At 30.4% G+C, this 22859-nt stretch overlaps 1 long non-coding RNA gene across 1 annotated transcript; it reads right to left on the bottom strand.

Annotated features, from left to right (window-relative positions):
* Positions 1-4703: 4703 nt before the first annotated feature.
* On the bottom strand, positions 4704-10209 carry LOC129975994 (uncharacterized). The gene is made up of 2 exons (XR_008785065.1): positions 9913-10209; positions 4704-6068 (listed from the first exon to the last, which is right to left on the bottom strand). It is a non-coding gene; the product is annotated as an uncharacterized LOC129975994 (long non-coding RNA).
* Positions 10210-22859: the final 12650 nt, after the last annotated feature.

A 22859-nucleotide genomic window follows, 5' to 3' on the forward strand; every position in this document is an offset into this window, starting at 1 on the left:
GCGAACGGATGAAAAGAAGAGTTATTTGGAGCATCGTTCACCAAGTGAATTGTTTCGTCTTCTCACCCAAAGTAGAGGGCATTCCTTTAAAGAGTGTCAGTGCTGCAGTCCAACACTACATATAATTTTTATTACTTAACCAGTTAACTGTTTAGACTTCTTCGAAAAATGTGTATCTAAATTGTCATAAACATACATATTACATAAATATAATAGATTCATTAATATATTAACTAAGCAATTATTATATAAATATATTAATTGTCATTGAATGAACTCGTCATAACGTAAATTTTTGTACTTTTTCCATTACGATTATACTCGTCAAAAACAGTTAACTAATTAGAAGCTACATTCTTATTTTAGTGCATTGAATTTTTGTGAAATCAGAAAAATCTTTAATAATTCTCAGAATTATTATTACAGAAATTACGGAAACTATTCTGTAATAAACATAAAACTTTAATGATGAACAATTCTACTTTCTCTTCATATATTTTATGTAAATATATTTAGTTTCATCAAATTTAGTATTAGTTGAAGTTTAAACATTTCAGTTTTCCAAGTTAAAATTCACATTTTAAAAGAGATGACAAAAAAAAAAAAAAAAAAAAGAGAGAGAGAGAGAGATGTATTACACAATAAACTTAACAGTGTAAGGCTTTTAAAATAATACGCATTAAATATCTATGTAAATTTATGCTTAAACATACTTTGTCAAGAAAGCATTAAGGTCAAGCTGCATTAAATATTTAATTAAAAAATTTATCAACCATTCCCTCTGGTGAACAACTGGTCACCAAAGGTGGCTAGTTTTACACACATTGTACAAGACAGTTAGTTCCAATATAATGTATTTCAAAAATATATTGATATCCTAAATTCTTTCTATTAACCTATTTTCTGTTACAGAAAGTAAAATTTATAAGCATTTTTGAAATATAATAATAGAAATTGTGACGCGAAATAATAACAAAAAAATTAAATTTAGAGGAGGCACAAAAGTGCATATTACATTAAAAATTATGCCTTTGAAATAGCAATGAAAAAAATGAATGAAGAAAAATTGGTATAAAAGTTCATGGATGTACAAATAGATGTTAAGATCACTTTTCCCGTTTTTAACTTGGAGAACTTGTCTATGATATTTTCCATGATCTGACTGCTATACTACGTCAATTTAATAAACAAAAGCAACAGCTCGTTTAAGTGTGGATAATTCAAACCATACCGCAAATAATTCTTAATGCGTTTTTAAACAAAAACAAACCTTTATTTACATTACAAATTGGCATAGATTTTCGCTAGATTTCAATTTCCAGAAAACCAAACAAAAACATAATTAAAAAATTTCATTTAAAAATTTGTTATTTTAATTTACTGCATTTAGAATTTTTCACTAATTTCGAAAAAATATGTGGCTTTATTTTGAAGGATTTAAGCGATCCACAGAGAAGGGGACATCATATATTTTCGAAAATAGAAGTATTCGATTTGAATAATGTTGACACCCGTGAAGATAACAAGAGTTGCCTCAATGCCGGACAAAAGCAAGAAATAAAAAAAGTCGGGCGATGAATACCGGAAATTGATACTATTCTATTCAAAATTAATCCCTCTCACTAGCTAAAAAGCAATTTTAGTTTTTATAAATTTATTTTCATATCTTACAAACTTTCTAATTAATACTATTTTTGAAATTCTCTACGGATCTTATTTTTCTCACCTCGTTTCCCGTCTGCATTTCATTTGGTTGTTATCAATAATTTTTTTAAAGAGAAAGTAAGAGGAAAATATTTTCTAAGAACAAAACTGCACATAGAAAACTTGCCGTCGACTTACAGCTATGATAGAAGCCCCTCCCCCCTTTTAGCTCTGGAGGCAGAGGCAACCTCTTCCACCATTCGAACGGAATACCACCATTGATTAGGTAGTAAAAAACACAGTAATATTATGAAAAAAAAACTTCAGTTTGTTACCGAATAACTAGGGATAATTTTTTATAAAAAATAAAAGCATAACACGTAGAAATGAATCACAATAAAAAGCTGCGATGCGATTTAAAATGGTATGGAAATAGTCAATCTGTTATTGAGTATTTTTACCTATTCTTGCTATTACAGTAAATTTATTTAATTTTAAACAATGCAGATTATGTTTGTGGATTCTCTTTGCGTGGCTTTAAATTCTTTCAAATTCACTATGTGAAGACCATATTATTCTATGTCTCACCAACATTGTTAAATATTTTGAATGGTGTATATATAATGAAGATATTGTAACAACCATTTTGAGTTATTAGAGATGATTATTCAATGAAATAAACAAATGGCAATGAAAATTATTTTATTTGTTTAGAAACACTTTTGCGAATATTGCATCCAGTCGCATGTGCTGAAAGCATTAAAATAATTGATTCTCAAAGTGCAAAAGTTTCATATTGCTTACAATGACATGTTTAGGAAGTTCACATTACAAGTTTTTAATAATCAGTCATATTAGTTTAACGTTAGTTAATTTTAATCATGATTCTAATGATTTATTGTAGTTTTATTTTCTTTTATTAGCTTTGAGAATCTACATACTATTTTTTTAAATATAAATCATGGAAAAATCACTTCATAGAATTCTTGAAAACCGATTATAATTAATAATTTCATTCTTACGAAGTATTTATAATGCTAGGCTAATATTGTATATGTTAAAATATTCTTTTCTAAACATTTTACAGGATTTGTCAAGAGGAATGTGACATTATCAGCAAGGGAATATTTCAATATGTTATAAATATATATTTTAATTTAATCCTTATTGGACTGTGGATATTTTTTTTATATACGTCCTAATTGACGAAGCTTTATTATCAAGTGAAATATGGCTTATGACCGCTAAGAGTTAATTATGTAAACGAATACTATTATCTTAAAATTTTATAATTCTAAGAATTTGTACATCATTAAGTTTTACAATTATGCTAATGTTTCTTCATCAAACTGTTCGCGGTGCCATGGGCAATTGCATAGCTTGAAATTTGTCTCCAATAGCTTGTGCAGACATTATTATTGCCAGCCATTATTTTTGAGAAGAGTACGATGAATCTTAATTTCTCAGTTTAAATTTTAAATCAAGGTTTCTCTTCCTATACTCATTTAATTTAGGAGAGGGGCAACTCAAATATGCAAATAAGAAGTTGCCACATTAGTAAGCGGGTCGAATTACCTACGTTTCGATCAAGAGTCATACCTATTAAGAGAAGTTTAGTTCAGTTATATTAACGTCCCGTTTAAAGCAACACTAGGGATATTTTGGGACGGACCTCGTCATTTTGAACCGCGGTCAGATGGCGAGGACGACACCTGAACTGGCACCCCCCACCCCACATCACACCACACCAGCGAGAGGACGTTTGGCCTTCACGGATTTAACGTGCAACAGACCCCCTTACACGACGATTCTTCGGTGGAATCGGGTCACGAACATGAAACCCTCCAGTTCTGAAGTTGAGACCTAATCACCAGGCCACGGCGGCCCACCTATTAAATGAAAGGCAGACTTGGATGTTGGGCAACAATGGGGGTTAATGCGAGTTTACCACAGAACACGCTTTCATTTTCGGGGCGCTTGGATCATACAGATCATTCCGTACGCAAAAGTAGGTCGAGAATAGATATTTTGCCGTTCTCCTAGACAATGCCAATTAAATGCTCCATGCTTTAATTTTGGAATCCTTTTATATATTATACTGCTGCTTATACCATGCTGTAATAGAAAATGCAAATTATTAGATGACACTTCCAGTGATATTTATCTTGTTATTGGGATCTCATATGAATTGACTTGATTCCCCCCCCCCATTTGAATATACTCAGAATTTTGACTATGCGAATCATCAAATTCAATTTGATTATTTAAATTCTAGTTTCATAATTTTCAAGAAATCGAATTCGTCTTGCAATATCTAAGTTTTCTGTCAATTGCAATATATATATTAAATTACTGCCGATTTCCATCAAATCATTGTACGATATCTCGCTATAATGAAATATAATATCGAAAGATATCGTTACAATATTTTAAAATATGATATATAAAATAAGTGCACAAGTCATGCAGATTTGATTTACAGTTTTAATATAAATTTTGGAACGGTCCTTGTAATTTTGGGCCATGTTCAGATGATGACAGAGTTAGAAGGGTTCAACGACACCCCTCTAACGGAAGGATATTTGACACCATCAGATTTAATGTGCATCAGCATTTGACCGAACCGATACATTATCACTAGGCCACAATAGAATCGAGACAAACTTTTTTTTATAGCTCCACAAAAAAAATTATACCCGTCATATCTTTCAAGATTTTCTCATAGAAAACAAGACCAAATAACACCGATATTACGTTTTTTCGATACTTCGAAGGTCAGGGCTTCGGGAGCAAGTCACGCCGCTGAGAAGATAATTTTATCATAAATGAAATTGCAATAGAAAGAAATGCATTAAACGCATTAAACATGCAATTAATGCATTTCTTTTTACTGTAATTTCATTTTGGGCAGCCACAATCCATAAAATAAGTCACGTAAAATAGAAAAAATTTCCATTGTTTTGTTAGATTAACACCCTGATTTGAAATAATAACAAATTGATTAGAAGTGAAGTACTTGAAAGAAGTAAATAATGGGCACAACTAAAATTGTTCAATAATACTCATTTTTTATTGCAGCATAAAAATTACAATTAAGAACCGACTCATTGCAATTACACTTTCTTGACCATACAAAGGTTTTTGCGTGCTAAAAGAAATATGCATCGTTCATTATAAAATACTCAGATAACAATAAAAAATATGATTCAATATTCGTCACTTAACAATTCTATAAATTCAAAGAGGATGATGCGGGTACTATTCTGGCGAAATACCCTTTTGTAAGATATCCAAAAAGGATTCAAAATTATTAACATTATTAATAATCTAGAAGTTTCGTTTGGAAGAATTCAGAATGTACGTATGCTGAATATTGGCACATTAGTAAGAAATGGATAGTTTTTGGATGATTGCACGTAACAAAATATGCACAACTGCATTTAACTCGGGGCTGGCCGTCATAACTCGCACGACGGGATCTGCCATGAATACACGCATTAAAGGATGTACTTCAATTCCTTGGATCACAGACAGGGCTACAATGTACAGTAGCAGATAAAAAACTAAAGTTCTTATTGATGTGTTTCTCGCAGCCTTATGTGCTATAAGATGCATCAAAGGATTTGAAGCAAATAATAGCACAAAAGGGTTTGTTAGAACCCTCTTTGCAAGCGGTGCTATGGCAAAACGTATCAGAGGAAATGCCAGAATGCTAGGCATAAAAATACTTGACTTGATAGATCGCATAAACTGCGACACAACTGCAGACATCAGGCGGCATTCTATAAGAGAGCATAGTAAAGAGTTTGTATAAATTGCATTCAAGAGAAGCTGTTCTGTCAAAATACGCATTCGTGGGCGTGTTACGAGTATTTGAATCACAACATCTGTCAGAATAGTATATATCCGGGGATTTGACTGTTCAAAGTGTGTCACTGGATGCGATGTAACATAGCATGTCGAGGAGTGTGACAAAACAATGCGCAACGACAGAAGAGCACGGTCTATAGGATCCTCCATGATTTAAAGAAGCAATTTTTATTTTAGTTCCAAGTAGTTCTGCAAACAGTCCAACAGAATCACGATTACTCGAGCTCAGATATTCAGTGCTTTTCTCTAAAAGCGTGGAAATATTTTGAAGAGAGGTGCTTGATCAATAACAATATAATTAAAAAATCCAATTTAATGGTGAAACATTGAAATTTCGAGATCTAAAAGCAGTATAAAGAGTCAATATAAATATCACAAAATATAAAAACGTATACTTTTAAAAACATCACGTTTAGTTTCCATTCAACTTTGCCAGCCCTCGAAAGATCTGTTGAGATAACACCAAAGATAGTATAGTTTATAAGGACAGAAGATGAACAGAAACGGTTTTGAATTATTTGTAGAACATGAAGCTCTTCTTCCCCGGAATCAACCTATAAAAGTGAAATAATCCTTTAAAAAGCCATTTAAGAGTACTCATTATTGATATCAAAATAATTTTAATAAAAGCCGAATAAAAATAAATACTAATATATCTTGCATCCAGATCTCAAACCAGATCAGAAGGGAAGTGGATAACGTTAAATGCATTGCTTAGTTTACATTTAGTGTTGCCATCCTCAAATGATTAAAATATATACTAAGCCGGTTCGAATCTGTTAATTTGAGATCATGAACGAAAATTGGAAAATATCTAGAAACATTGGGCCCGAAAAAGAATCATTTTAAATTCAAAAATGACGTAGTGCCTGAATAATTATAAAATAAATCCTTACTAAAAAGTTTATTCTTTTTATATTTCTAAATAGCTAATCAACAAAATAAACCAAAAAAAATATATCTTCTCGGAAGTGGTTTTTAAACTTTTTTTTTTTATTTCTAATCTAAAATATTGTATCAATTTTTTAAATTCGATTCGACGGTCTTCGTTTGATTGCATCAGCCGTTATATTCCTCATGTAACGATTTTAATACAGTGTAGTTAACAATGAAGGGTGCCAGCCTAAAAATATTCTGTTGAAAAACATTTTGCGTTTTGAAATATATTAAAAGATTGATTGTAAATTAAAAAAAAAATGTAAACTTATTTTTGTTTGATCGCAAAAAATTATTGAAATATCCATACTGCTTTTTCATTATATTGCCATTTTGCTGCATTCGCTATATAAAAACTTCCTTACAAAATCGTAATTAAACCCAATTTTGAAAAAATTACCATAGAAAAACACTACAAGGAAATAAAAGTAAACTAACTTTCTATTAAAAAGCTTTCTACTAAATGCTAATTTTTAAAATTATAAAAATATTTGTGTTATGTGAAGTTACTGTAAAACCGTTAAAATTCATTCATTCGAATAAAATACTAAAGATAATTCAAATTTAATATTTTCGCATCTTCCCTTTTTCCTTCTAAGAAATAATGACATGCCAGATTGGCAAATCTACACCCGATGATATTCCGTGTAGAGTATTTTGAAAGATATCTACACTATGTACTTTATAGATGGAATAACAGCTTAAAATCGTGATATTAAAACGCTTAAAAATATTACTTGAACCTTATAAAAATATATACATAAGAAATACATCAATTTCAAATAAGAAAAATTATTCATAATCTTGTTTATGAGTTAATCTTTTGAGTTCGATGCGGATGCAAAAATCTGGTTCGAACTGTGTCCTGTTTGATGCTAACTTTATCTGATCATTTCTCAATAACAAGCTCAATGAACGATATAATGGAATAACTCATTTTTCTAATTTGCTACATTTTAAATAACTATATTTACATAGAAACTAGAAAAAAAACAGGAATTGCTCATTTTTAGACGTATTTAGTCAAATTAGGCATCTATTTACAATTTTATCCCAACCTCAATACAATTTTACAGTTGGATAAAAAACCATAGCTTAAATTACAGCTTCTCATTACATTTCTGAGTTAGGGTTCATTCAATATGAAGTACCTTTCAGTTGGATATAATTCCAACCAGCAAAAGGGTCTCTTCCAAAATTATCTCACATATTTTCTAACAAAGATATTATCCCTTTCCCACGCATAAAACTATAGATCTTGGGTAAGACCGTAAATGCTTTGTATGGCACTGGCGAGTAGTAGTTACAAAATATAGATCTTTCATATGAATCTAGCATTTTTACTGAATCCATCATGCGATTTTGGACGGATTTTTAACGATTAATCCTTCTATATGTGGTAAATTAACTTCACGAGAGGGCGCTCTGCGTTCTTCCGGTGATAGCCAGCAGTCGGAGGGCAGAGTTGAGAGTTCACTAGACGAGGGGAGAGAACGGACGTCCGCCAAGAAGGGTGCGACCGGAAACCGAGAAGACGTGATACTCTGAAAAAGGGCCGAAACTGGAATTCTTGCGTTGAAGAATTCCTCTGCAAAGGCCAGTGCACCACGCGTAGGTGGGAAAGATCCTTTGAACGACATCAACTGTCCATCTTCATGTAATATAAATTCCTTCTTCATCATTGAATTCCATTTGTAAAAACCATCCGAATCATCATTTGTTAATCAAGAAATAAAAGATTAAGCTAATTCAAGTGGACTGATGCATTAAGACCCATCACACACACATATATAGTTAATACATAAAGGCCCGAAATTAAATATACAATTTGTAAGTCTTTTTTCCAACTGATTGAAACAGAATTGGACATAGAATTAAGATTGTAGTCACAAGATCAAGTATTAATTTTTGTTTATTTCAGTCATTGCACTGTTAGTTTATTCGTTTACATTCATATGAAAATACACACCGATAGACAGGTTAATATAATTTGATACAAATCTATACTTTAACCCTTTCTAGGGCCGTGGGAAGTAGGCTTCCCTCCCAATTTATCAATCTTTGTATGAAATTATGTAGGTTGGCATAAGTTCTGACACATTTTTTTAGCAAGTCAGAAACTTAGATGCTTCAGTTCCTTATCTCGGACAAAATGATGCGTCTTGATTTGCTACTTAATTATTAATTAACAAAATTAATTAATCAAATTAAATTTATCTAATAAGCTAAATGAATACCTTTTCTTATTCCAGGGGTGTTTGTGGGACCCCAAAAAATCCCCGGAAACTTTTACGGACTTACTACCGACATTTTGGAGTTTCGAGAAGGGGGGGGGGGAAATGGAAAATTACGATTATGAAGTATTGAATGACCTAATTATAAAAGTTCAATGAATTACTTTTTTTGCAAAATTAAGACCTTTGAACCCAGGTCACGTGATCGCACATCTGGTCGAACGAAGTCTCTCCCTTTTTTTTCTGCCGCGCCTACTTGCCGAAAAGAATCCAGAAGAGAATGTCCGAGAACCGGGGGAATGAGTCATAACTCGCAATAAGGAAAGAACAAAAAAGAAGTTTTTCCCCCTTTTCACGCATTATCACTGCCTTTGGAGAAAGAAAGGAAAAGTTTTCACCACACACACTGACCTTGCGTTTTCTGCTTTCAAAGCAAACAAAATTACCCAGATCAAAATAAATAATTCATTATTATTCCTACTTCCTTTTGAACGACGATCCCCGGAATTTCCGGGTATCGAAGTTCAAAATCCCCGGAATTCCGGGGTTTCCCCGGAGCACAAACACCCCTGTTATTCTAATTTCAAGCATAAAAAATTTTTAACATAATATAACTAGAAAAAAGTGGCCCTTTAAAAGGTTAAATACCAAACCTGCGTATCAAAATTTATCTATCTAGCTCGTTACATTTTGAAGTAATCGAGGTCATTTTTTCTCAGATAGCTGGACTAACAGTTACCATCTAATTGGTTTACAATCAAAATTTGACAGAAATTTACAGCGTTGATGTTAAGTTTCATGTACCAAATTTTAGCCGTTTTAGATGAAAGTGTTTTTGAGTTATGGTGCACACAGACATAAAATTTAAAATATGTATTTTTCACTCTCGGGTAGATCCGACACGTGGAGACTCAAACTCTTGGGGTAGGTTTTTGATGATTGTAATACTTTTTTTAGTGCATTATATTTTATATACGAGAAAGCAAAACCTACAGAAAACATACTTAAAACTGCTTTATAGTAATAGCCGGAAAATCGAATAGACAACCGAATTCAAATCGTAAAATCGCGCCCATATATTTATCTTATTAACATATATAAGTAAATTGCACATACATAATTTCTAAATTATACATATATAAGTAATATGAAATTTCTTTAATGGAAAGGAAAGAGTATATAACCAATAAACTTAATAATTCGATTAATTTTTAAAGAGCAGTGTTACCTTTTTAAAACTGTCCTCTAATGTTAAACAGACAGTAAACTCGGAGCACTTGACTACACCATCGAGCGTTCTCAACAGATTCTTTCAACAACTGTAAATCATTGACTAATGTGTGACTGAATTGAAACAAATGAATGGGGCTGAGATATTCACTTGGATGAAAATCATGTAGTTGTTTTTTTTCCGTCAACAGTTAAGCAATTCCTCTCATTTGAATCTAGATTATCTTATGATTAAAAATTCATTGATTGTTATTTTTGTAAAGTTTTTTTCCACGCTAAAAATGTTCTATGAAAATATCCGAAATTATTTCGAATCCGTTTTTCAGCAAAGACTCGATGACATTGCAAATATAAGCATTTGTTTTGTTACATAGCTTTATTGTTCAAAAACTAGTGCACTATTTTCTTTCTCTAATATACATTAGAAAATATTGCCCTTGTCAAAAATGTAATCTTTAAATTTTGATAAATTTGCATGTTAAATCTTTTTGAATCCGACTAAATCATTTTTGGAATTACATCTGTCGGTCAGTCGGTTTGACTCAGAACATGATAATTCGGAATTCGGAAATCAGAACACGATAATTCGGAATTCGGAGCAACCGAGAGAACCGAACTTCAGTATGTGAAATATACATAAAAAATAACATATCTATATCAAGATTTGAACCCAATCACAAAAGAAGTGACATCTAAAATGTACACTTATTTATTTACTTTGTTATACGACGAAGTCAAAGCGAAACACACCATAATGGGAATTATATAAGAAAGTGGCGAAAGAACATTCCTTTGGTTTTTATTAATGTTCCGTTTTGAAAATACACGAGGATTGTTTTGGGGCTGATACCCATAAATTTGAACTATGATCAGACAATGAGGCGGATTTCTAAGCCAATATACAACCTTCTGAACTTCTGTATCACATCTCTGAAGCAACGGCAATTTGTATGGACCAAATATCTTATCAAATATTGAATAAGATAGCAAATGAATTCTCAGCATGGTCACCAAGAGTCGATATTCATCCCAGATATGAAAAAAAAAAAAAAAAAAATAGTTTCGAAAATTAAAAATATAAAATATTAGACTAAGTATATGAAAACAGAATTTAAAATTTCCAAGATATAATTTTTTTGATTTTCTTGATATTGATTTGGGATTAAAGCAGACATTTTTACAACTGTTTGGAAAGCAACGACATCGTGACGAAGTCTCGGCTTGCACAGAAAGTTTCTAGTTGCAAGCGCAATTCCACAAAAAATTTCCCATATGTACAGGTTTGATGGGCATTAAACTTATCAAACGTCTTCTTACTGATGTGGTGTTAAAATTTTAGAGAGTTTTGAGGTGTAAAATTTTTTAAACTATATAAAAATCATTTTTTTTATATTAATGTTTTCGGAAGTTATTGAGGAAACTGCCAAAATCTCGCCTAATTATCAATTATTAAAAATTCCAAAGAAAATTTTAAAAAAGCTCACCATGATGCACATTTTCTCCAATTAAATTGTGTCAAATTCGATAGTTCTGGATCAATTCTCACAATTGCAATAAGGAAATATGGACGATAAAAGAAAAGATAAAAAGTGTAAAAACTAACAATTGTATAGAGTTGAATTGGGTTGAGGCTCATATTGGGATATATGGTAATGAAAAGGCGGATCAATATGCAAAGTTGGCGGCACAGAAAGAAAGTGTTGATATGGTTGTCCCCAAATCAAATGGTGTCTTAAAATGGGAATTAAGAGAAGAAATAAAGCTGCAATGGTTTGACAGATGGTATATGTCCATAAAAGGAAGAGTAACTTTCGACTTTATTCCTAACCCAGAAATAAAAATAAGAAGATACCATCCACTGGTAATCCAAATTATATCAGGACATGGGAGATTTCCTGCATATTTCCAAAGATTTGGAAGAATGCAGGAAAATAAATGCATCTGTGGTGGAATCGGTACTGTTCACCACTATTTAAAGGAATGTATTGAAATCTCGGAGTTAAGGAAAAATCTGAAAAGTTATATATTACAGTATTGATGGTACCAGGTAATCTTAAAACTCTGAAGAACATGATGTCAAAAATTGTCAGTTTTTTACCAACAATTTGAGAGTTTATAGATAAGGTAGAAGGACAGTAATTGACCACTTTGTGGCCAATTACCTCGAAGAGAATGTCAGTTTAACAAATCGGTCAATGCAAGGATGGACAATGCTCAAGATAGCAGTCGGCCACAACAAATCCTGTCGATACTGCTACGTTCAGTGGTGGCGGGGTGGTCGGCTGTACGCAAGAAGAAGAAGCTCTGGATCAATGGTCTGTCCTGCAGAGCACCAACACACACACATTTTTATTATTAGTTGAGTTTACTATCATACAATCAGGATTTAGTGCCAGCTTATGGATTTGGACTTCACAATAAAAAGCTTCCCCCTGCAAGAATGCAAAATTAAACCGATATTACTCTACTTATAATAATTAAAAAAAAAAAGACTGTGCTTTTATGTGACTTTGTTGGCTTTCTACAAAAACTTAGGATTTCCGAATATGGCACAAACATATGATAGAAGGTAAGAATATGCATTTCTTGCGATTTTTTTAAAGATTTGATAAAATTTTCAATTATTTAAAAATGGAACATATTTTTGTTTTTTCACATTAATTTCTGAACATATTATTATAAAAAAAGTTATTTTTATATACACTTAAAATGTTTTTAAATGCAATTCTTAAAGTATCAATTTAGATATCGTACAATTGTTTTTATAAAATTATTTTCTATTTTTGAAATGTATGCCAAAACCATTTTCATTGCTTCAATTCAGAAGTTCTTTTTAATTTTGTCTCACAAATTGGGAAATTCTGACTGGTAAGATTTATACTGATTTGAAGACTTTTTATATCTTTTATTATTTTTTTATATATTTTTAGCAGCAAAAATCCATCACTTTACATCATTAATTAAAGACAAATATATGCCGTTTAACCAAGTCCTATGAGACGATCTTAGCAGCAGTGCAAACACAAACACATTAGAACAATTTCTAGAATATTTTGTGTCAATATGATGAGTTGAAAGACTCGTCTTTTCGGCTTAAAAATGCTCTGTTGCAAATACTGAGGTGAATTGCAAATGCCCAAATGAACGAAATGTTTGCTTAAGAGAGTAAGAAAAATAGTGCGATTTTCATGCAATGAAGGCTAAGCAGTTGAGTATTACAAATCGCGCATTATTTAACATGGTTTTTCTAACTTCTTTGATGTAAATGAAGTTTAAAATGAGAAAATTTTATTAATTACAAAAAAAAATCAATTTCAAAATAATTTTTTAAAATCTTGTAGAATACATATTGACAAATAAATGGATTGGACGAAATAATTTATCATGTTTCTATTTTTCTGCACAATTTGCAGCATCATTTGCTATAAATTTCAGAATTGTTATCTTCTTAAAAAGCATTATAATTCCTCTACAGAAAATTTATATTACAACTAAATACTTGTTAATTTGGATTTATTAATGTTTTTCGACTTTGTGTTTTTAAACTGAAAGGAAATATTTTTGTTTTATTATTATTAAAATTATTTGTTTTTTACCTTTTTCGTCCTTATCTGCATGTTGGTTTAATTTATATGTTTTTATGTTGGTAATATGGCGCAGACTTCAATAATTACATTTTTCTTCGAATGTTGAATAAACAGAAAAAGAACTTTGTCTATAGGAGGTCGGGTAAGAAGAGTGAAGGTTCTTATTTTGAAAAAAGAAAAATTCACGCCTGGAATGCTGAACACATTTATTTATCTTATATCAGACGTCATACAGCAACACATGGAGTTGTTGTATTACATTTTATTCCCTTTTTACGAGAAAAAAATTAGCGGTAGAAAGTTAATGGTATCAAGAAAAATCGTTTGTTAGCAGAGAAAATACAATGATTCAGCTTTATTTGGGGGCACTTGTGTTTTTGAAAATAATTTTTAAACAACATTATTTAAATATTAAAGATTTTATATAAATTTTTTATATAAATTCTTTTTTTTTGTCTTTGATAAAACCTAAGTGTTTTGATACAAATAAATTCAATATTCAATACCTGTTTTTTTTTAAATAATTTATCGAGAAAATATTAAAAACAATCTCATATAAGTAATTGGAAATTTTAATTATTCAACAAATATAATCAAAAGTATAAAAATTAATCAAAAAAATTTTCATATTTTATTGGGAATCCTTTTGCCGAAATTACATTTTTGATATATTTTAGCATGGAAGATTTGATATATTTTAGCACGTGTAAGAAAGTTCTTCTATTAATACTGCTTTAAATTAAATTAATTTTCAGTTAGTTAAATCTGATTATTATAATATAGTCTAAATAACTTAGGCCCAGTTGTACAAAAGCCAAAACGAACATTTAGAATTGTACATTTGGTATCATTATCTTAATAAAACTTAAATGCGTTTTCGATACCGAATTTTTGTTCAGAAATTTTCAGGTTTGTTTTCAACTTCTAAACAGTTTCTCCATTTGTCAGTTTTTTTCTTATAGTGGTCCGTATTATTTTCAATAAAAACTAAATTCCCATACTAGAAGCAACAAAATATCTCCAAATCATTATGAAACCAATTTCCATGTTTAATAATAGATTTTTCGGACTGAACTACTCAGTGGGCTTTCTCCTCACAATTATTCTCCCTCAGATCCAAATAAGTTACATTTTGATTTATTCAAAAATATAACTCTTTCCCAAAACTGATATCTATCATAGATTTTTCAAAATCTAGACGTTACTTTTCTTGTCCTTTTTATTAACGATTTTTTTTTCTGGAAACTGCTGACGTATCCAAATGATCTGATTACTCGTCTAACAGTATCGGCTGATAATAGAATTTATTGCAAATCATTTTTATAGTTCTGTTTGTAAACTTGACTGCACTAAGTTTAGGAATTTTCTTGATTTAATGCATGATAACCCTTCGATTCTTGGAAGTTCGCTTGTGAAAAGCTCCTGATTTCAATGAATTTCCAATAGTTTCATTTAATTCCTATCATTTTATAATAGAAAACACCGTTGAATGACTTACTTTAACAAAATTTCTCGATAAATCTGCTGCATTTGCCGTCTCTTTAAAATGTTATGTAATTTCTATTGAATTCACAGTAGAATTTGAAACTTTGTAGCACCTGGCCATGTTCATTTCAAATAAACAAATGCCAAATTTTCATGAAGTAGTAGTAATTTTAAAAATTGTAGACGATAATATTTGACATACATTTACATTTATAATAAAAAAATAACAAAAAATATTGTCTGTCAAAAAAGATTTAAGATTCCATTTACTTATGCAAGATTGTTTTTGATAAATTAATTTTTTGAAATAAAGTATTGAATTTATTTTTATTAGAATGAAAAATTTTTAAAAATAAATCCTTTATTTTAATCCTCCAGATGATGTTTTTTAAAAGTAAGTTTCAAAAATACAAGTATTCAAAAACAAATGTGAGATACTGTAAAAGTAAAATTAAGGATACATGTAAAAAACAATAAGTAGAATAATATCCGGCAGTGAATATATAAAATATTTGAAATACCGAAGAATAATAAAAAATAAAATAGAAAAAATAAAATTAAACAATAAGGGAATAAAGTGAGAAAATAATAAAAATTCTTTTTAAACCAACACCTCCCAAAGTATTCCTATACTTAGGAGGTGTTGGTTAAACATCCTTTAGAATGAGTTCCGCCCTCTTTTAAAAAAGCAAATAAAATCTGAAGAAAGATTAAGATGCTTTTTTTAAATGAAAAGCATAACTGAATGCGCCAGATGAACTCTTAATTTTATTGTCATATTTTACTGGAAAAAAATTTCTTGGTGTGTTTGTGGAAGAGGAATGTAGTATTTAATTCAACCTACAAGCTTAGCATTTATTTCAAATGCTATTGACACAGAAATGTATTAAAACAGAATGGGAATTCAATGAAAATTTCATTTCGACTATACCAAGCCCGATTTTTAAAAAGGGCAGATCCTCTAAAATTTTTTTCCGAAAAATATTTCTCTATAGAAATGCAGTTGAATCTCCTTATATCGATTCTCTATCAATAGAACTTTTCTTGAAAAATTGTTTTATCATAAGAAATATATATATATATATAATAAAATTTCTATATATGGAACAAATATCTTCCCACTAATTATTATGCACACTTTCTGTAGTCAAAAAAAACACCAGGATTTCGTCTGTAAAAAGGAATAATCAAGGGAAGAAATGTTTCACCGATTCTTACTAAAATAGAAATTCTTTAAAAACCTGGAAATAGTTGACGAAAAATAATAAACTTTTGAAGGATGCATATGAAGGTACATTTTGAGGAGACATATATATTTATATAATTTTTTAAAAAATAAATTTCTTTGATCATTTAATTTTAATTGAAAATATTTATTGGTTCAATACTATTTTTAAATTCTGACATAAGAAAGTTGGCATGCACGATGTAAAAACCATTCAAAATACCCAACAAGACAGACCATTGCAATGAGAGTTACCAAATTTGGTAGGCAATATTTTTTTGCGTAAAAGGAGTTCAATTTAAAAAAAAAGGGGAGGGGTTCAAAATGTCAGTTAATTGTTTTATTAAAAATTAAGCGAATTTCAAACTTTTTCTTTAATAAGTTAGGATTGTATTATTGCACGAAACATCTTTATTACCCCAATTTTAAAAAAACAAAACAAAAAATAATGTTTTCCATGATTTTTTTTTTCAAATTTAAATTATTTTTTCTAAATTTTTTATATATTTTACATTAATATTTTTTGTACTTTAGAACGTTAATGCATTAAATAGTAAATACTGTATTAAATGATTCGAATAAATTTAAAAAAGGTAATTTAAAGCCAGACGAATCCAGCCATGTTTCGGGCATTTAAGTTCGAATTGCGTTAAAAAATTTTAAAAATCATCTTTTACTCAAAGATTTAGCTACGCACATTTATTTTCAATAAGAAAATATTGAAAAGTTATCTCTTTATCCTGATTTTTATTCATCTTAATTTTCTTTCAAGCACTTTCAAGTTCAATATATGGAAATCCAATTACACTGTGAATTGAATGTAAATAAATTCCGATTTAAAAATGATTGAGAATGTCTATAGGTCGTTTGATCCCAATTATAAGAAGACCCATGTATCAGCTACTATATCCAAGCTCTAGTATTTTGTGTAGTCCCTAGTATTTATTTCCATTATAAAATCACGAGTTTTGGTTATCCAAGAAATAATTAATTAACCCAAGAGATACAACAATATTTCTACTTCTATTTAAAATATGGCCTTTCGATCAAAATGCCAAATTTACTTTTGAAAGGCATAACAATTTTTTTTCCATAATTTTTTTTTTCTGTTACTTTACTAAACTTTACTTAACTTTCTTTCCTTTTGAAAAGCATGATAAATTTTTCCTAAAAGTAATATTTTATTGTTATTTTACAAAACCAGAACTTTCTAAATCAATATTTCTAAGTTAACCGTAACTTTACTATACTAAAACATTCTGACATACTCAAAAATAAAGGTGTATCCCTCTCCTTCAGCCTAAAAATTGTGAAGCAATCATATGACCAAGGCTGTGAAAGTCACGTGTGCAGATTTTTATTTGGTGGGTCTCACGCATGAGAGTTTTCTGTTCGTAGTATAATAAAGAAAACTAAATATGCATTCTGGATGCTTCTTTATAGACCGATTGAAGCCAAGATTTGATAGGAAATTATAATGTTAGTATAAAGGACCACCAAAGAAATACCAAATTTTATTTATGGAAGTTGATCAATTTTTGAGTTATTACTTTTACATATATGCGAAAGTACAGATCTACAGATGGTCAATCTGTTGATGGATTTGATTCAAAAATTTACATAGATTTATTTAGGTACTAAAGATACATATCAGATTTTATTTATTTAGCTTTTTATGTTTTGTACGTATCAGGTTCACTTGTACTCTGACAATTAAACAAATCAAAATTTTATAGAAATCTACAAAGATGCCTATAAAGACCATTTATTAAATTTTATAACTATGGTGCTATGTGTTTTTGAACGATCGTGTTTAAAAAACCCGCAGACATAATTCCAAAAATGTGTTATTCAAGCTCGGTGAAGTCAGAAAATGAAGGATTCGGCAAAATCTCGAGGCTGGATTTTTTGACGGTTGCAAACTTTTCTTTGTATATTTCGTATACGTGAAACTAAAAACATTCCAATCTGATATTTCATGTCACTAATTAAGGACAAACATTTGCTGTTTAATCAAAATGCACTGCGAAGAAAATGGGTTGAAGGAAAGTGCAAATAGAAGGGGCCCTGAGCTGATAACTCGAACAATCTGTGTCAACACTAGGTGTCGCAGAAATGGTAATCGTAATAACAAATGAGAAGCATTGCTTAACATTTGACGCTCTGTTCTGCCTTATGTGCATTGAAAGCAACGGTTTCTCAGGTGAGTATATAGGATCCTGTTTTTGAGGAAAAGATTTGAATTTCTAATTTCCATCTGTGCATGTTTTGATGCAACTAATAGATGATGTTGGTTATTGTGGGTGTCGAACACTTTGGTATTTTCTATGGCCAAATATAGTATATCAAATGTGATGTACAACCTGCGATGTCTAATCAGATTACTGTTTCTATCTCAAGTGATTTAAGAAATTTTTCATTTCGAAATTGATTTCAGGAAACATCTACTTGTAGTGTTTTTTGAAGTTCGTTGAAGTAATATGCGGTGTTCATGAGACAGATAAATACATAAAGTTTATAATGTAAATAAATAAATGGAATTGAAGAAAAAGTTGGAATTAAGAAACACATTAATTTGGATCTTCATTTACGCAAGTAGAATCAAAGAATAGTAGACAGAATCTGTATCGTTGCCTCCCCCCCCCATCTACTTGGATATGTTGGCTAATGTGATGATTCTTTTTCTTTTTTCTTTGACCTTCAACAGCAATTTTTAGATGAGACAACCAAAGAGCGCAAATATATGTCACATTTTCTATTTTATACACGGATTACCAGAGTACAGAAAACTAATTTAAAAAAAATTCATTACTAAGTGGCAACAGAAATATCTTTCAATTATGATTTTTTCACATTTATTTGCATAGTTATTTTGAATTGAGCATGAATTTTATGGACACCTCCTCTCATAACAGAGGTAGTTCGTTTAAAAGTAATGCTCTTTCACTAATATAACTTCCATCTAAACTTGAGACTCATGATCTTTAGCAGCAATAGCATCATTGGATCGTGCTATTAAAAAGGCTGTTTTTATAACTCAAAGAAAGTAGTTGTAGATTTGTAGCAGGTTTTGATCCAAATCAGTAATCGGAAATACGTAATATTTAGAGAAATATCTTTTAAACCCGGTTTGCAGTTCGCAATGAATGTAAATATTGCATATTTATTATAAATCACTACATTAATATGCCAGAGGGTTATCTATCACCCAAGGATAATGTTATGCCCAGTTTTTGGTCTATTATTTTTGTTTTCATGTATTATACTTTGGCATTCCTATTATAGAAAATATAAAATACATTAATACTGTAAGAGTAATCACGGACATAACAAAAAATAATTCTTTTAAAAAAATCAGGGAAATCAGAGAAGAAAGGCTTGAAAAACCACATTGATGTCAAGTAATAGATAAATTTTTTAAAGTTTTTAGAATGTTGCAAAAACTACTTTTTTGGATGGAAGTTTCCCCTTATTATCAAAATGTATTCAAATGACAAAATAAAAAAACAAGTGTTAAATTGCAATGGAAAACACAATTTTAAAGCGATTTTATTGATTTACAACAGAAAATGTCTGACTGTATTGTATATACAAACGACCATTTTCTATTACGCATTATTAAAATTCAGGATTTAAAAGGAGTATCTTCCTCCTCTCGACTTTCTGGCATTAATCTAAAACTGTCTATACGCCTAATTTCAAAATCACATTATAAATTTCACTTATGTAATCTAGCTTGTTTTGTTTTTAAATTATAGAGTTCATGTACACAGAAACAGATAAAGTCATCGACAGTCCATTAGTAACAGAATTAGTTTACAATTTGAAAGAAATTTCCAATTTTGATAAAAAATTCCATAAGTCACCCATCTAGCTCATTATGTTTCGAGTACACAAGCTGGACAAATTTCTTATAGACTGATTTCGTCACAAATTTTGCAAGCACTTAACATTTGGATGTAACGACCAAATACCAAATTTCATTTGTCATGCTTGTTTCATATTTAAAATCGTCGTTTCCTCGAAAAAAAAAAATAGGGAAAAAGTTTTTGCTTCTTGGGCTTAAAAAAGACTACAACGTGGAGATTCATCAAAAATCTCAAGTTTGAATTTTCGACGAATACAGTGCCTTTCTTCTGGAATTATAAAGGGATAAAAACTGTGAAAAGTGAAAAGTCTACCAGTTGTACATCTGTTATATAAAATAGAAAATGTACGTTTCTGTTTATCTTTCATTATGAATTTCTCCTTAAATACTGGACAACAGCGATATAAAGTTTAAACCTTACATCCTGGTGACTATTTCCAGGTCACTTGCGCTACTCCCCCCCCCCCCCAACTTTCAAAAGTGACAATTTCATAAGATGTTTATTAAGTGACAAGACTCAAGCAGGAAGTCGGTATTTCCAATCAGCTTTTTTCAAATTACTTTTTTACTAATTATTTCACGTAAGCGACTTGTATGTCATCTTAAAGAAGTACGATTATCTTTTTAATGGTACTAATTAAATTGTAGAGCATTTTTTAAACAATTTTTACAAGTTCTTTTAAAATTTCTTTCTCTTTCTTCAGTTTGTCACAATGCTTATTTTTGTAATTAAATTCAAACTCGGTTCAATTCTAATCCCTTTTTCTTTATATGTTCAATGGTAGAGGTACCGATTATGAATTATTTTCTTCTATTTTATTGGATGAAAAAATATTTTGGAATTTTTAAAGTATATTTTCTTTAATAACAAAATATTTCAATGGTTCTTGCAAGTGCTTACCTTAGTTAAATCTTCAATTCAATATTAAAATAAGAGAACTCCAAATAATAAGTTCAAAGTTTATATTACCAACTGCTGACTCTAGGTTTGCTTTGATTTTTTTGGCACAAGGGTCGTAGAAAAGTAAAAAATATATGAGATTTGGCCAAACTGCTGACTCTAATGTGATAAAAAAATATTTTTAAAAATATGGTCTTGAATTGGATTTTTACATTTCTAATTTTCAACCCTTTTTTTGAAATAAATAATGGAATTACCATTTATTACTATAAAAAAATGAATTCTGAAATATCCTTCGTCAGCTGAAATCGACCAATCCTTTCTTTCATAACAAATTATTTAATTTTAGAGATCAGGGGGGGGTCACCTTCACTTCTTCAGCTATTTCCTTTTCCGGTATTAAAGACAGAATCCCATAGATACTTTTTTAAATATCTGATCCTCTGTTCTAATTTTATGTTTCATTCCATTTCAGAATAAAAGTGGGGATAAATTATAGCTTTTATTACATTTCTGAGTTAATCATAAATTATTGTTTTGATACTTTCTGTCATTATAATTCATCCCGTTTTCGGAATCAGAGTTTTAATGGTTTTTGGAAGTCATAAATCTGTCACTATCAATAAATATCATGGAAATTCAAAAAAAAAAAAAAAAAACCCTTTGCTGTTTCTATTCTTACTGTGAGCTAACTTGCTGTTCTCAAAATGTTGTTAACAAAAAATTGTTTTAAGATCTAATTCTATAACTCTTTCCCTCTTCCTCACTATTTTTTTTTTTCACTATTTTATCACTATTTATCACTCACTATTTTATCAGGGCATGAAACAGTAGAATTTTTAAGAAGTTATTCTTATTTTTTTTTTCTAGTGTACGACGTTTAGTTATATTAATGTCCCGTAAAGCAGCACTAGGGCTATTTTGGGACGGGCCTCGTCATTTTGAACCGCGGTCAGATGACGACACCTGATCTGGCACCCCCCTCTCCACACCACACCAGCGGGAGGACGTTTGGTCATGACGGATTTAACGTGCAACAGACCCCCTTACACGACGGGCCTTCGGTGGAATCGGGTCACGAACCTGAAACTCTTCGGTTCTGAAGTCGAGACCTTACCACCAGGCCACCGCGGCCCTTAATAAATGTGTTATTCCACCTCCCATTCCAAACTGCGGACTTTGGAAAAGCTACGAATGAAATAAATTCTCAGAACTTTATTTGCAGAGTTCCGCATAGGAGCATTTTATGTTATGTAGCATAGAGAAGAAACCGGGGATGAATTTTGAACGCCCTTTTTTTTCCCCCATCCGATATTGAAATTAAAATCTGACACAGAACTACCAGTTTCCGCTCATACAAATTTTCATTTATGTAAATTGTGATGCTTTTGAGTTGTGTTTGCATGCATGAGAATATGTAGATCAGCCTTTTGATGGAATTTATTCAAAATTTCATAAATATATACACATCAGATGCTAAAATTGTACACAAAAATTTCATTTATCCAAGTAGTTGTGTTTTTGAATTGTCGTCTGTATCTATATGCACGCAGAAGTATTGACTGAAGACGATCGACGCTTGAAAGATTTGGTTCAAAATTTGAGAACAATCTATAATTCAAATGTTAAAACGATCAATCAAATTTTATTTTTCAAAGTTGATACGTTTTTGAGTTACACAGTTTACATGCATGTGAAATCACAGATAGTAGACCAAGCCCATGGCATATTTGGCTCAAAATTTGAAACAAAACTACTCTTTAAATGCTTAATCTACATTACAAATTTTATCTATCTAGGTTATTTCAATTTTGTAATTATCGCATTCAAACAGATTTCCTTTGAATTGATTTTGTAAAATAATTGACAGAAATCTAAA

This window comes from Argiope bruennichi, chromosome 7 (assembly GCF_947563725.1).
Source record: "Argiope bruennichi chromosome 7, qqArgBrue1.1, whole genome shotgun sequence".
NCBI lineage: Eukaryota > Metazoa > Arthropoda > Arachnida > Araneae > Araneidae > Argiope > Argiope bruennichi.